Source organism: Hippoglossus stenolepis, chromosome 24, assembly GCF_022539355.2.
Source record: "Hippoglossus stenolepis isolate QCI-W04-F060 chromosome 24, HSTE1.2, whole genome shotgun sequence".
In the NCBI taxonomy this organism is placed as follows: domain Eukaryota; kingdom Metazoa; phylum Chordata; class Actinopteri; order Pleuronectiformes; family Pleuronectidae; genus Hippoglossus; species Hippoglossus stenolepis.
In genome coordinates, this window is record NC_061506.1 from 1,644,840 (window position 1) to 1,659,449 (window position 14,610).

The 14,610-nt window shown below is 46.8% G+C and overlaps 1 long non-coding RNA gene across 1 annotated transcript in view; it reads left to right on the forward strand.

Moving 5' to 3' along the window:
• The window catches only part of LOC118103531, a 97,276-nt gene that overhangs the window by 32,659 nt on the left and 50,007 nt on the right, over positions 1-14,610 (forward strand). Inside the window, exon 8 of the long non-coding RNA XR_007032476.1 lies at positions 13,698-13,738. This is a non-coding gene — a long non-coding RNA (uncharacterized LOC118103531). The remainder of the gene's footprint in view (positions 1-13,697; positions 13,739-14,610) is intronic.

The window sequence follows — 14,610 nt, forward strand, 5'->3', positions numbered from 1 at the left end:
GTGTAAAGATATAGTGGATCAATGGCGTCCTGAGCAGAGAATGACCCGACATCTAACTGTCACTTGCTGTTTAACCAGAAAAACCACAGGGTCACTTTATCCGACTGTGTGTGTTTCGAGGGCCACTTTCACTAGACTTCACAATAACAGACTGAAACAAAGAATTTGATGCTGGTTCTAGTTCAAGATCTACTATTTCCTTAAGAACAGCAGTTGGGCAGCATGCGTCTTCGTGGATTCAGCGCTGACAGGTCCTGTGAAATATGTGTTTACTCTGTATCTTTGAACCACATGTGGCTTTTTTCCTTTTTCTGGCCACACAAGCCTATGATTGAGGTTCTTGTCACACGGGACGAAAGGTAGACACACGCTCGAGACTTTTTTGAACATTCGCAGTTTCCCTTCAGACCGAGCCGTCTAATTTACCGCGCCGCAGTTCCACAATCAACCAGACTTGGTGTTTTTGTTGTGTAGCTGCGTGCGGCTCTATTCGCCACATGCTCGCTCATGGTTTCATCTGCGGTTGTGTGTGTTCTCTCAAGGGGAATCCAATGCATTTCTCTTTCTCATGCAACAGCTTGTCTGTTACTCTTTAGTCTCTGAACCTGTCACTCCGAATCTGTTGCACGTGACGTTGATGTGTGTGAGCGTGCACGTGAAACTCCCCTACCGCTGTGTATTAGAAGGAATTCTGTGGGAGGGTTATTGACAATACAACCCTAAAGTGTGCACGGCCCTTAATGTTCTTAAAGTCTCAGTAACTTCAGCCTATAATTTCTCTATATCACTCAATTAGCCGACACATTCTAACAGGCACAGTTCATTATCTTTAAGAAAAGTACTAAAGCTGCTGAATTCCACTTTCCTACAAGCGAGGGGGTGGCTGAGTTTTATGTCCACCCGACTAAAATCCTGCATGAACCACCTTTCATGTGAAGTATCTTTAAAAATCAATTGTCCAAAAATGAAGGGTATGGGCAATTACTTTATTGTCGCAGCTATCATCATCTCTGTAATGATTGCCTCCTTAAAAGTAGGTAATGTTGAGGGTGATAACACAAACTAATAGAGGGACATTTCTTTCCTTCTACCGTTTAAAGACTTAAATGGTTATTAAATGGACAAGGTGAGACGTTACTTACGAATTAAAGTTGTGGGGGAGTTTCACTGAAGTACATAAATCAAGCATCTCTGAGATCAGCGTGAACTTTCACTCCTGAAAGTACATTTATGATCCTAGAATTTATCCTGTTACAAATGTCACCTCTCACATTCGTGCTTGCAGCCTCTGTGGTTTCCACAAAGCTAATCTAGTCACTGTGGGAACAACTAGATCAGCGATGCCGTTTGGTATCACAACTTGAGGAAGAGTTTGGTGAGAACTCGTCGAAAACTTTGAACCTCTGAGTCCAAAAGAGGATTTTACAGACTCGTTTTTTTTTTGCGGCCTTTGAAATTCTCACCACCACTTTTTTAAAATCCTGCTCGAAATGGCGAGCCGGCTGTTGTTCGAGAGGTCAGGGGCCAATCTGGGCATCAAAATGTCCTGGAAGCCGAATGTGACAGTGCACCTGCCTTGCATTTCAATCCTCGCACCCCAAACCTCGCACCAGGCCTCGCCATCAAAGAGCTCGGCCCGCTCTGACTCACATGCAGCAACAGCCAGGACATCTGTGGAGTTCTGGCAGCTTGCACGTGTGTGCGTGTGTACGCTTGTGCGTGTGTGTGTGTGTGTGTGTGTGTCTCTGCATCCAGTCGGTGTGTGAGACCTCGCGCTCCAGCCAACGCCGACTCTTACTCGGACTGTGTTTGGCCAGCGAGCCAGTGGGAGCGGCGCTGCGTGTTACAAGTGGCGGCGGCGGCCATGTCGGAAGCGGAGGCCTGTTGCTGCATCCTGGGACTTTTACAGGACCCTGCGAAAAAAAACTCCACAAACTTACAGTATTCACACACACACACGCACTCACTCATAATCATTTCTGTCTTTGTCGCACTCAAATCAGGCACACATGTAAATACTTTACACACAGGCGCCCTCCGCTGCATGAATATTCATTTGCAACTGTGATGAGCTGTGACATGCTTTCCTGGCAGGGCCCTGGGACCACATGGCCGGGGTGTTAGAGGAAGAGAAAGGCCGTGTCGGAGCGTGTTACTCAGGCCTGCCTCATTCAATTGGATCCAACCATGATGGTCGGATTTCTCAATCTCAGATGGATTCCAGACGTTCCCTTAAAGCCACTCCTCCCCTTCCTTCGCTCTTTGATTTCAAAAGAGGGAGTTTGGGGCTGGTTGAGGCTGCAGGCTGAGGGCACGTCTCTCTATGTGTGTGTCTGTGTGTGTCTGTGTGTGTGTGTGTCTGTGTGTGCACATGTGGACACTGAAGTGAGGGAAAGGGAAACCACGTCGAGGAAAAGGTGCACCTTGCTCCACATTTACTCAAATATGGTTCTGGATGAAATGTGAGCCGAGGTAGCTCGCTTTAACGAGGTGTCGCTTTTGTGCGGCGTCGGCACGAGGAAGCTGGCATGGCCGATCATTGCGGAACAATGCCGCCTTTCCACGGCTGCCCATTGTGCACAGATCTTTGCATTGTTCGGTCCTCCCTCGCCCCCTTCGCCGCGCACACCCGGCCAGCTGGCACGGAGATGGCAGCGCCGTTGACAAGGTCCACAATACCCCCTCCAGTCCACACTACAATAGAGGGACATGAACACAGGCACCTCTATGGCACACAAGAGGCTGAGGAGGGAAACTGGGGCCTCACAGGCAGGTGGTGCTGCCAACGTCTCTGCGACGTGTCGGTAGCTTTCACTGCTGACAAGGGGCTGGCAGAGAGGTTTCTTCTTTTAAAATCCACATTGTTCATGGGGGACTCTAGAGGATGAGTGTTTGTGTGCTGTTTTTTTCTCTCAGAGAAATGGGGGAGCTTAGTCTCCTCACATTCTCAGTGCACACACATGCAGCAGAAAGAGCTACACACACACACACACACACACACACACACACACACACACACTTACCCGAAATCTAACTTCCTGCCTGTCTGTTTGCCTCAGCTTATTGAGTTATTGCACCAACTTTAGACTTTTGTCAAGGCTTATCAATAAGAGCGAGGTGGCAGATTCACATGTTATAGCAAACTGGAGGGGGGGGGGAGCGGGGGGGAAACGAAATGCTGAGGTATTTCAAGTCTGAGTGACAGCTGGATGCCAGCGCGCCGCTCCCCGCGTCACGATACGGTGTTGTAGTGCGGCGGGTGTCGTATTTGTCTGGGTGCTGTTGGCGGAGCGTGAGCTGCTGGTTTGTCATTTCACGAGGAGCTTTAGTGTCTCTGAGAAGCTCTGACTGGGTTACACCGTGTGTGTGTGTGTGTGTGTGTGTGTGTGTGTGTGTGTGTGTGTGAGTGCGAGTGTGTGAGGCAGCGTCAAGGGCCCTGAAGGTCATTTCAAAGAATACACTGCAGCCATTACCTTTGATTAGAGTTTAATCTTATTGTTGTTGCATCCTTAAAAAAACCTCGGTTACTAAACCTTATAATGTCTCAAGCTGCAAACCTTCAGGTCAGACTGTCTAATAATCAAGATTTTATTAGTTTATCAGTTTAGATTTTCTTTGAGTGGTTGTATGTAGTAGCGGAGACGCTGCCGTGTGAACAGAGCACCGACACACAGAGAGTTCCAGGGATCGACAAGTGATTTACAATGAGATGTTAACAATTATTGTCAAAAAGAAGTGACACATTTAAAAATCAATACTGTAACAGTGAATCCTTTATCTACATTCGTCATCATGAGGCAGCTCTTCATCACTGCTGCTCTCTTCCTCATCCTGAGGCAGCTCTTCATCACTGCTGCTCTCTTCCTCATCCTGAGGCAGCTCTTCATCACTGCTGCTCTCTTCCTCATCCTGAGGCAGCTCTTCATCACTGCTGCTCTCTTCCTCATCCTGAGGCAGCTTCATCACTGCTGCCTCTTCTCTCCTGAGGCAGCTCTTCATCACTGCTGCTCTCTTCCTCATTCTGAGGCAGCTCTTCATCACTGCTGCTCTCTTCCTCATCCTGAGGCAGCTCTTCATCACTGCTGCTCTCTTCCTCATCATGAGGCAGCTCTTCATCACTGCTGCTCTCTTCCTCATCCTGAGGCAGCTCTTCATCACTGCTGCTCTCTTCCTCATTCTGAGGCAGCTCTTCATCACTGCTGCTCTCTTCTCTTCCTCATCCTGAGGCAGCTCTTCATCACTGCTGCTCTCTTCCTCATTCTGAGGCTTACCCTCTCATCATGAGGCAGCTCTTCATCACTGCTGCTCTCTTCCTCATCCTGAGGCAGCTCTTCATCACTGCTGCTCTCTTCCTCATCCTGAGGCAGCTCTTCATCACTGCTGCTCTCTTCCTCATTCTGAGGCAGCTTATCACTGCTGCCTCTTCTCATTCTGAGGCAGCTCTTCATCACTGCTGCTCTCTTCTCATCCTGAGGCAGCTTCATCACTGCGCTCTCCTCATCCTGATCTTCTGAGGAGCTCTTCATCACTGCTGCCTCTTCCTCATCCTGAGGCAGCTCTTCATCACTGCTGCTCTCTTCCTCATTCTGAGGCAGCTCTTCATCACTGCTGCTCTCTTCCTCATTCTGAGGCAGCTCTTCATCACTGCTGCTCTCTTCCTCATTCTGAGGCAGCTCCTGGTTCAGAGAACTCCAGAGTTTCACACCCGTCCTCAGAGCTCTCGAGCTCATTTTCTTTTGCAACCAGCTTATCCAGGATGCGGACGTAGTCTCTGATACGACTTGTCACAAGCTCATCTTTCAGTTTGAGCTTATCTTGAAGTTCGTTCTGTTTAGTTTTCAAAAGGTTCACCTTCTCCTTCAGAGTCACATTCTCCTTCTTCAGAGCCTCCACCTTCAAGACAAGCTCATCTTTCCGTTTGAGCTTGTCTTGATGTTGGTTCTGTTTAGTTTTCAAAAGGTTCACCTGCTCTTGCAGAGTCACGTTCTCCTTCTTCAGAGCCTCCACCTTGTTGCTCCAGGTTGCCTTAGCCTGAACCAGCTTCTGGTACTGGTCGGCCTTCAGAGTTGCACACTTGGCCTCTAGATATGCACACCTGGCCTCAGAGCTCTGGAGCTCATTCTCCTTTGCAGACAGTTCAGCCAGGAAGTCAACGTGGGCTCTGGGACGAGCTCTCCTTTTCTCCCTCTCCCTCATCAGAAGATCGTCCTTCTGTTTCAGCTGCTCTTTCAGAGCCTTAATCTCAGTTATGGCTTTAAAAAGTTCTTTTCTGAGGTTCTCTGTCGGCGTTGGTCTACCAGCCTGAAAAATAGAAGCATACACGGAACAGAGAACATCATGTAGCCTCAGCCGGCAACTCAAATTCATACATATCCTACAAAAACCGAAGCACAGTGAATTAAAAGTTGGGAAAGCAGGATGGCCAAGAGCATTGGAAAGAAAATCTTACCGGCTGGCCAATCTCGCCATAGGGTGATTTGTAGTTCAAAGAGCGGTGCATCTTCTTGATGAGTTTTACTGATGTTGTTGTCTTCGTCGTAAAGGATTGTTGTCTTCACAAATGAGGGCCGTGCTCTTCTCAGTTGAAGAGCTAATATCTTGAGGCGATGAACTTGTTATCTATAAGTTTGGTAGTTAGACATTAAAGGACAAAAATGTCTTTTAACGTCCTATGATCAGTTTGTCCTTTGATTGACACCCAAGGGTTTGCAGGCCATCAACCACCTTGACGATTGTTGCCACAGCCAATAAACAAGGAGAAGAATGTTTTTGAGAAGAAATAGAACAGTTTCCATGGCGATATGTGTAAATACCCAACATGGCTGCCCCTGGTGGTTTATCAGGTTGACTTTATCATGCACATCAATGCAGAGCAAACACACATCCTGAGCTGAGCAGCTACTATTCACATGTTGCACAATCCCTCCCCTGGTGCTTATAGTATTTACATTTTCTATATATAAACACAAATACACCACAGCAAAGTCTTTGTACGTGTTAACCTGCTTGGTCGAGAGAAACTTAAAGCTAAGAAGTGGCGTTTTTTTAAACTCCTGTTTTTCTTGCACTCCTTTCATTGCAGCATAAAGATCCCAAGTGCCGAGAACAGCTGTTTGATTGGTTGTTTTGTTTGTTATTTATTTATTTCAGGCTGCAATTTAGAACCTTTTCACCCGTGGACACACAAAGTCAAATGTTAATGTGGGTGCTTGCATAAAATCAGAGTTTCCGTGTTAGACGGCGGCTGAGTGTGAATTTCATTACTGTCAGCGAGGTAAACAGGGACCAGTGGCAGCGCCAGGATGGTTTTGATGTCGAGATGTTCCACCGCCCCGGGTTTTCCAGCTCTGCCATGTGGCCCCGCTGACATCAGGGGGTGCTGACGCGGAGGCGGGGCCCTGTGGGGGGGGGTAACGACAGAGGGCAGCCATCTTTTTTATTGAAGCCACGGCCACGGCTCTACAGATTGATTGGTTCGTCAGTCGGTTTGTCCGCTTTAAACTTTTGCTTTTACAACCACATACCTGCAAAACATTCCCATCTGCTTCTGTGCTGCGGTGTTTAGTGCTAATTAGCTGGAATACTCCGATCCACCTTCATGCTTGGATTAAACAAAGGGGATAAAGGGGGAGTCGGTGGATTTCAAGCATCCTACTTGTGCCCAGTACCTGCCAAGCAACGTCTTCCTGGTCTGGTCCACTTTCAAGTTCGACTTCAAGTTTCATTTATTCTCTAATCAGTCCATCCCTGTGGACCCCCGCCCACCAGACATCTCACCCTCCTCCTTCCATCCCGTTCTCCCCTCCAACCCGTCCTGCCCCACCCCAAAGGTTCTCCCCTCCTTGCTGCTGTCAGTTCAGCACTTTTAAGGGAATTGGTTGCTCTTTGAAATGCATATTCCACAAGGCCCGACACTGGCATGTGTACACTGCTGAGTAATTGTGGAGGCCAAATGTTTAATTACACATGGCAGGCCAAGCAGCGGGAGGCCACACCGCAGCGGGGCTCAAAAACAACGGCCTAGCTTCCCGTCTCTCGGTCGGACGCGCCAATAACAACCCCTCCAAAAAAAAAGAAGCATACTGAGAGTACAGACGGGAGGGCGAGAGAAGGTGAAGAGAAGGGAGGGAGGAAATTTGTTTTCATGTTTATGTGTAAGAGCAGATTTAACTCTTAAATTCCCCCTGCAGTTTATATTGGATCTGTAAAGATATTCGTCAGGACAGAGTTTATCTCGCTGCAGTTGCGTGCCAGGACTAAAGCATCAGTTCACTGAGCAATGCATACCTACAGTACAAGGTGTGCGAACACTTAGGCTGAATATGTTCTTCTGCTGGATCGGCTTAAGCTTTGCATTAGCCCTATGGTGGTCTTTGGTCTTCTCAGCAGGCCTGGGGTTTGTCCTGGTTCTGCTAATGGATCCAGACTGGTCATGGGGAGCTGGGTGTAGGAGGTGGCGATGGGGGGGAGGCGTGGAAAACCAGGGCCCGATGTCTGTGACCCCGGGGTGGCGGGGTCGGCAGGAGGAAGTGCAGAGCAGCAGGGGAAGTGGGAGCACCTGTGCAGGTCAGTGGCAGCCCGTCAAGCTTAACTAATTTTGAAATTGACCCCCGACCTCCGTTCCCACGGTGCACCGGGGCACAGGCTGAGAAAAGGTCTGCTCGGCTCTTGCAGCTTGACTCCTGCTTCTAATTACCGCCTAGAACAAAGTTGTTATCTGATTAAGCCTCCTTATAAAACCATATCATTGATTGTATCCTTTGCTCGGTGTCGGTACAAATTAGCCCATTAACACACAACGGGGATGTGGCGAGTGATTTAATAAAATGAAGCTAAAGCCGATAATGGCTGCAGTTCCTTGAGTGGTTGACCTACTGTGAGGGATTAGCAAGGCCTTCCCTCAGCCCTACCTACACTGACACTAACACACACACACACACACACACACACACACACACACACTGGCACAATGAGCCGCTATCAAATTCCTCGTAGACCCCTCGTTCTACACTGGAAGTTTATGTTTGAAACAATGTCTGAATCTTGTTTTATCCGTACGTTTATATCCCATTAGATGAAAAGTCCGTATTTTCTTTGGCGTCTCTAACACATGGTCACAGTTGATGGATTTACAGCTTGTTGATTGGCTAATCTTCCACGTCAACATCAATGACGTGGTGAATCAGTCTAATCTGTTAAAACCGTCTCTCCCACATACAGTACACGTATGTCCGTGCACACCTGTTTGCGTGTGTGTGTGTGTGTGTGTGTGTGTGTGTGTGTGTGTGTGTGTGTGTGTGTGTGTGTGTGTGTGTGTGTGTGTGTGTGTGTGTGTGTGTGTGTGTGTGAGTGTGTTTCTGTCAGCTGGTGTGGTCCGTGCCGATGTGCCTCCGAGCTGCAACATGCTCAAACAATCACGTGGCGATTAAACCCGCAGCGGCCCCTCAATCTCTCGGCCGTCCGTCCAGATGAGCTCTGCCAGATGTGTGGAGACGTTTCATACAGGAGAAAAAAATACATTTACCTATACTGTACTTCTTATTAAACATTTCTTTAATATATATCTTTAATATAAAAGCGCTTTATTAATTTGTATCGGTAAACCTCGACACTGATATGACTATTAGAGGCTCGTATCTGATGTTTGTCATTGGCCAAGCGATAATTCGATCAACTAACAATCTTAAATATTAACGATATTCAATTTACAAAGCTGTATGAAGCTATTGGTGCAGCGGTAATGCAATTATCTTCCCAATTATCACCTGTCAATCAAACACTATGGGTGGTTCTGGGACATCTTCATTGTCACAACTTCTCATTCGACCACAAACCGACTTGTTAAACATCTCGTTTCCACGTGAACTCGTCAGACACTTTACCTCGAGACGGACGAGGACTCGTTTCAAGATGCGTTTCCTTCAGGTGGACTGAGTGTAAGCATCTGACGGAGGGCAACCAACAGACAGCAACATCCGGCAGCCGGCTTATTTTTCATCCTAATTGTCAGAGCCCTTTGTCAGGGCGCCGCCGCGGCTTGGCATTTTTGACTTCCTGCCAACTCTCTCTCTCTCTCTCTCTCTCTCCGTATCTGTCTTCCTCACTCGCTTTAACCCGCACTAATGGAATTCTTCCTTGTTTGTCGTTGCCATGGCGAAGGGATCATTGCACGGGCACGTTGTTGCGTTCACACATCGTCCGCCGTGCAAGTTGGGATGGAAACGCCACGAAGAAGCATCACGGATGAATGTAATCTGTGACTTTTACTTGTAATAGAGTATATCACACCGTGGCATCTCTACTTTTACCACAAGATAATGATTCAGGTGTTGGGGAAAAGTTTTTATTTGTTATTAATTTTTAAATGTTACATACACCATTAAGCTTTAAATAGATAATCTGGAACTATGTTTTTTCAGGCCCTTTATCACCCAGCAGGCGAGCAGTGGGGAAATTATTGTGACGAGTCGTAAAAAGCTCAACTTACGTGTTTTAATAGACCAAAAATCATTACCTTTGCGTTTCTGCCAACAAGCAGGACGCTGCCAGAACCTGGATGTCTGCAAACTATCTCCCTCCCTGCACAAGGTGATTAATCCAGGAGCACATTTCTCTTTAGGGGTTGAGCAAACTATTTGTTTTCGTGGTAAATGAGAAAGAATAATTTGCCAGCGAGTTGACATTTCAGCGATATGAGCTTTTTACCCTTCAGTGACGCACACAAACAGACGCTCACACGCACCTCCTCTATTTCCCACAACCGTAACCCCTGAATCCCAGCATTCTCCCTCCATTGTTCCTGCGCTGCCAGTCATTACCATCATAAAGGCTGCGAGGATATGCATGGTTTCATTCACAAAATCATCTCCCAGCGCATGGCGATGAGATCTAGGGAGGAGCAGGCAGAGGGAAAGAAGTGCCCCAGGAGCGAGGACTAAATGAAAACAGCAGTCTCAACCCAAAGCGTGTTCACTCAAGCAGGAACTCCCGGAACAAAGGGGCTGTTGTGTGTTTTCAGCAGCCGTGGTGTTGTACAGGGGCCTTGACCTTAGCCGAGCTTGACCCTAACCTGTAAGAGAAGCGGTTGTTTGTTTGGAAATGACACATTACACCTCGTGTAATGGACGACAAAGCTGCTGTCAGTCACAGCGCCGCGACTCCCAGCCAGTGACACCGAGTAAACTGGGGATATTAGTTAGTTAACGTTCAGTTAGTTGGGATTTCTTCAGCCGCTGCGCAGCAAGACATAGAAACGTGTAACTACCACTAATGTGTAGCTGAGATAATGTGGATGCATTATGAATCATAAATAGTTTGAGAACGATGTTAAACAAACTGCAGCAGCTCGGTGCAGAATCTAATGGACTCTTCTTTTTCTTTTGACGTGGACATTTGATAAAAAAAGTACTTAGTACTTTTCTTGGAACTGTAGTTTTTACATTATCTTTAACAACAGGTAAAAGCTTGTGGGTGATGTAACCGGTCAGCTGGACGGTGAATACCTTGCTGGTGTTTCTAGGTGAGCGAGGCCCCCCCCACTGTCCTGAAAGGCTCTGGACATGAGGCGGCACTCAGAGCACGCTGGGCTCTCAGGCCTGCTGGGAGGCAGCAACGTCCAACAATGCTTTACTCAAGAGAGAGAGAGAGAGGTTCGACCTTTCACCTCAAGAGTAGAATAAAAACTGCTAAAGATAGAATAACCCCACGACAAATGTTTTCAAATCAAATCAATAATAAGAGAATTTTCTGTTAAAGGTCTCGGTTAATAAAAATACAGAATATTGTGATCAGCGTCCACCTTAAAGGAGTTCCCACATCCTGACGCTCATGTGAACCGACTCCTGCAAGCTCGCAGACAAATGCAATTTCACTTTATCGGGCAGAACATACTTTAGCAATCATCTCATTTTCCACTTGGTCTCCCTCTCACGTTCCCGATCTATATTATTTTCACATGCCAATATGGTGATCACACAGCCCGTCCACCGGAGGGGAGACGCATTTACATACAGGTTCTCCAGTGTCGAGACTATCAGGTGCAGGAGAACAGACATAATGTGTGTGCACACAAAGACTTTCTTTGGTTTTTAACCGACTCATGAACATATGACTTCTCCAATGTGCAAAAGATAACGTGAACTCAGCAAAGTGTTTAACAGATGAACGTCACAGATACATAACTGCAGTAACAAACATGATTCTACACACTTTCCACTTTGTACACTTACAAGTGGCTGATACCAATATTAGAGAGTAAAGAAATTCAGATTCCATATTTCAGCTGATTGAGCAAATGAAGGTTTTTGTCAGTGATTCCCGAGAGGTTTGATATTTTACTGTTTTAACAAACTTTATTATAAAAAATATAAATTAAAAAGAAAAGCACAAATATAAAGAATTAAGAATTCAAACTACAAACCTAAATGCACAATATAGGATTTAAATAGTGAATTATAAAGATATGCATCTGTTGCAGTTGCTTCCTTGTACTTGAAAGTTTGTGCACCCACAAAAAGTTTAAACTACATTAAATCAATGTTTGAAAAATCTGGATTAAAGTTGTTTAGTAATTTAATCATTTTATTAAAGAGATAAGTCACAACAAGACATCGTGGTTTCCTGTAAACTGTGGCAGCACAATGTTAGGATGTAAAAGATTTAACCATAAACAATCTGTTGCTTTTAAAAGTACTGTTCTGTGAATATATGTATATATTCTGATCACTCCAACCCACACACACCGACCGACTTTATACATTGTCAGAACATTAAAACTCTTGTGCAATAATTAATGGAGAGCTGTAGGTAATTGACCGGCCTCGCTGATGGCTTCAATATGTACGCTTGTTTAAATATTTCACTTGTGATATGCAATATGCAGGGGCAGCATATGAGGAGCCCTCAGATGGTGAGTTTGATAATTGGAGGGTGCAGTTTTCTCTCCCTTCTTCACTTCTCCTCCTCCTCCTCCTCCTCCTCCCCCCCCCCTGGTTTTGCACACCTTGCAGACCTGCGTTTACCGCTGACTTCTGAATGCCTTTGTTAAACAGCCATTTACACCCGCGTCCCGTGAATACATTTCCTCGGGGGTGAATTCCATAATTTTTCATGTGCCAACGTGATGGATCGTCCCGATTTTAGATCCCAACTTTGACAAGCAGCCGAGTAGGGACCACACCACCATGGAGTGGCCTTTGTTTTGCATTGCAGCCCATTTACTGATAGACAATAAATCTTCCCCATGCAAATTTTTATCTCCCTTAAGTGTATGATGCTTCCTGAAGGTTAACATGGATTGTGATGGAATTTAGCATTTTAGCCACAGAACGGCGTCCGGGCTCGGTGCTCACGAGGAAATAAGCCATGCAGATAAACTGGCAATACAGTCGGGGATTAGTGACGATGAGTGATTTTATGTTGGTTGTTACAATTTGATGGCTCTTCCGCTGTAAATGCTTGAAATAAAACCCATTAAAGTTTTTAGTGTACACTGTCTCTGCACTCTCCCCATACTTTTACAAAACCATCTAAAATTGCCCCTTCAGGATTTCCTATGAGCCGTAATGCATTGTGTGTGTGAGTGTGTGTGTGTGTGTGTGTGTGTGTAGCAATGTGTGACTGAAATGAACCCGCCAGCTTGAGTACCTGCAACCAGCGAGCCTGCGCACAGAAGGAGGCACAACAAAAGCGGGCGGGCCATTCTCCCTCTGATAAACAGGCATAATTCAAATGTCAGCATTTGAATGTCATCCTCAAAGAGGCCTCTCCATCAGCGCTCGAGTCATTACAGACGATCGGGGGAGAGGAGAAGGAGGGGGACATTGTTTCATCTGTTTGAGCTTTCTATCCCTCTAATTATTAAAGCGCCTTTATCCCCCCCCTCCTCCTTTTTTGAAAATGCACAGAGGGAGAAAGAGATTAGAAGTATTGTTGCCTTTTGACAATTCCACCCCCCACCCCCCACCCTCCTCCTCTCCGCTCCATACAGGTTGAGTTTTAATTTGCGGCCGTTGAAGAAACAGAGCCCAGATGGCGAGGCACAACTCGTCCTCCCTCCGTCTATCTTCCCTCTCTACCTTTCCCTCGCTCAGAACCGGCATCAGATAAAAAAGATATGCAGATGAGGCCGAGGCTGCGGTGGCGGCGAGCTCTGGATCGGCGCCAGAGAGATCGTCTCGCACAAAAGCAGGGAACAAATTGATGTGTCCTGCAAACTGTGCCACAGTAGCAGCGGGTTACTCGCCGGCCCTGCCAAATCCGCCGCTCCGCCGTGCCAGGCGGTGTGCCCCCGGTGGCAAAGTGAGGACATCAGCTGCTGAGCGATTGCCAGAGGCCTGTGACACAATATGTAGCGTCGGTGTCAACGATGTCATTAGACACAGACAAATGCTGCCAGCAAACTCATTAGCCCGAGTGGAAGTGACCCAACTCTTCATATAGACACAATGCGAGCAACACATGCACTTCTGGAGGATGTTTTTGAGCTTTAATAGTTTTCAAGTGCCGTGGTTTCTCCCGTTCTCAGGGTGAGCGGGTCAGACTGATAAGATGAGTCCCGATTAGAGTCGACCACATGTTGTTTTTAAGTGGCACGGCTTCCATTAGGTGTGGGAAAGTTAAGAATAACACGTGATTATACTGTTTGACCTGTGAACGAGTCATTTACTGACTTAAAAACATCTTTTCTCTGTTGTTAGAAAGAAAACGAGCAGTTTGAAAAGGACGACACCGGCCGAATGTAAGTCACAAACTTTATTTTACCAACGCACCTTCTGCCTAAACGCACACGAACACACCACGACATGATCCGATAGAGTGAGATCACATTCACCTGCTCCAGCTGCAGCCTCCACAGAGTTTCCCCACCTGACGTAAGCAGACGTCCAGACGCAGGAGTTTATATCCAAACACATCCCATATTCTTCTGACTCCACTGGGAGCTGATCCTCTGTGCAGATATCCATCCACAGAGGAAGCTGGAGACCGCACAGGCCTTGGGAGACACCAGCAGGACCCCGGTGGGATCCCCGCGCCTCTTCCTCCATCTCCGATGCGTAATGAGTCTCCCTGCTTTTGTACAATCAGCACAAATCAATATACATGCAACAAACACGCCTTATCCCCCTCTGATGAATGGCCCGGGTGGGGAGGGAGTGGGAGAATGTAAAGGGATGGAGGAGGGGAGGAGAGATAATCATATCTCCACCCTGAGTCAATAAGCCTACACCTCATTACCAATACATAAGGGAGGGATGTGGGGGGAGGAGGAGGAGATGGAGACACTGTGCACTTACACACTCGCACTGTCATTACCTTAAATTAGCAGCAGAACATGATTATCCACAACTTAATGCCACTGTTCATATATGAAAACCTCCCGGTGTCATGTGCTCCCCGCCGGAGGACGGCCATTAACATAAACACTGAAAACACACGTCACAGGGAATTTATGATGCGGCACAGAAAGTCAAATACTCACTTCTTACACAGAAGAATAACTTCTGCGTTCGTTTTATCAGTGTGAAAGGTCATAAATGCAAGAGGTTCCCTCCCACGGCAGTTTTCCTTTTCTGACTCAGCTCTAAAAATGTCTCTATTAGGGGAGGGAGC